The following is a 2471-nucleotide window of genomic DNA, read 5'->3' as shown; positions in this document are numbered from 1 at the left end:
CCTTTTTTCCTTAGTGAAATCTATACATGACGAATTATTTGTCTATAAGATATAAATCTTATTTCCGTTCTTCTCAAAAATAATTTACGAAAGTACTAAGCACGCTTCGTTATTTCTCAAGAGGTCTAGCAATTTTACTTAAGGCAACAACGGGGGACCCAAAATATTGTTCAATATTTTAGCGTTGCGGCGCTAGAAAAAGCACTGGTACAATAAAAAATGGGTAATAACAAATACATAAACATAGGCACGTTCAACGTGCATAAGCTATTTTGAATGCTTCAGTGTAACTTTGATGCCTCAGTGTAACCTTACCAAGAGTGATGAATCTACCTTTTTCGTCCTAAATGTAGATTGAGTTGTTGTGCGAAATTGGGTATTGCCGTACATAAATGAGAACGCGAAACGTTCAGCTGCGTCGATCCTCATGTTATATATTCACTTTCCTCTGTCTTTCCCTGTTACATTTGGTGCAAGTTAAACAAATTATTAAAGTAAAAGAAATATCTACTCACCAACCGTTGATTAGGAGGAAAACTCTAAGGTTTCCTCGAAGTTTCTTAAGCCTAAATGTGACTCATCGAATTCGAGTAGTTAAGAAATACCAGGATCCTTATCATTGTGGTAGATGGTTGCATCATCACAATTCACGAGGTTTTCACGTGCGATTCTACTCAGTGAAACAGTCCTTAACTCCGACAACTTATTTCTTCATGTTTTAAAAGTTATTGCTTCTTAAAAGACAAGAGCCTTTTTTAAGGCATTGGTTACAAAAACGAAACATCTTCATACGTTCAGGTTACTATTATTATTGTGAAAAGCTAATCTGCATGAGATGTACAGTCACACAACTGGCACGTGATAGTGTTGGACTTTGCCCCCTTTCGTGGTTCGTACGTGAGGGAATTCGAGTTATCACACGGTAATCTAGTAAACAGAATTATAAAAATAACTCATGCACAGAATTTGCACGTGAAGATGTTGGCCTTTGGCCCTTTTACAATTCGTACGTAAAAAAAACGCAAATTGTTTACTACAAAATTTTCTCAACGATTTTAAGAAATCACCTCGGCTTTATTACAACATCTGCAATTAAATTATGTTTCACGCAACGTCAAGGTTGATAGCCTAACATTTATTAACTTCCACGAAAATTATCAAACTGTCGAAATATATTTCTGCTCATATCATGTTACTCCACTCAATAAAACAGTATCTAATTATTGTGTCAACTAGCTTCTTCCAATTTTATTCCCTAACGCTACTGTTTTTACTTTAGTTACTCATCTTTACTAAATAAAATACGTTTCAATAACTATAATGCTTAGTATGCAGGAAGGATGTATCATGGTGTTCACTTTCTTTTTTTGTTTTTGTTTTGCCGGAACGAAAAAGGTCTGTTGAACTTTGTAAGCGAGAGAAGAATATTTTTAAAGCTTGTTTTCAGGATTAACAGTACTCGGTACAGCTTTAAAAAAAATAAGCTGCCTTTCAAACTTATAAAACCACATTTTATAGGCCGCATACTTTCAAATTAATGTCCATATCTAAATATCAATTATTGCTTCACTGGAAGAGCTTTGAAAATATATGATCTTTTATGCTCTACCTTGAAGCAGGTGAAACACAACTCATAAATACGTGCGTCAATACCGTTCGCGATAGCCGAATTCGGTCAGAAATGTCTTGAAATAGCATCCACACTAAAATATGAACCCTTAAACAGCTGCATCACTGTACACAGCGTTTGAGTCATGAAGATATTTAATATAATGTTTCCAAACACCTGTAGCCGTAATAAAAGACGAAAAAATTGTCAAGAATCAAGATGGCGGTCTCAAAGTGCCCTTGTTCGACCTTTAGCAATGTCATGTTTAAGTAGATGCCAAGATCTCGTTGGTTCCTAAGCATCAACTCATCGTACCTTCAACCTTATTGGCTCTTGCAACAAACATCCGAACATACAAAGTTACAAAGTTACAAAGATACAAAGTTACAAAGATACAAAGCCACAAAGATACGTACGCTCACACCACTGATATATGAGCTATTTTTTCAAAATAGCTCAAAAAGGGACTGGATTTAGCTACAAGCATCTGTCCACGGTCCACGTGACCAATTTTGTCCAATCACGCTACTGCAGATGGCGGACCGATTTTTTTTTACTTTTGTGCGTCGCCCCTTCGATTTTCTCCGATTTTTGCCGTTTATCGAGTGATTTACGATTATATTTTTTGCAAAAGTTTGAGTAGACAGCTGTAGCAAGCCGCAGTTCTTAAAACAATTCAAGGTATGTTTGTCTTCTATTGATATTGTTCTTTGTAATTCTTGATGCGCATAATCCCTTTGTTTAGTTAAGAGCTATTGTTTCTGCTTTTCAGCCTATATCTTCTCTGTGTTCAACGACCCCTGACCTCCATTTTTTAGCATAATCTATTAGTATTGTTGTTCAAGTATCTGAAATGGTCCGC

Source organism: Porites lutea, chromosome 6 (genome assembly GCF_958299795.1).
Source record: "Porites lutea chromosome 6, jaPorLute2.1, whole genome shotgun sequence".
NCBI lineage: Eukaryota > Metazoa > Cnidaria > Anthozoa > Scleractinia > Poritidae > Porites > Porites lutea.
The sequence above is the reverse complement of the archived record's forward strand: the minus strand, read 5'-3'. Positions refer to the sequence as shown.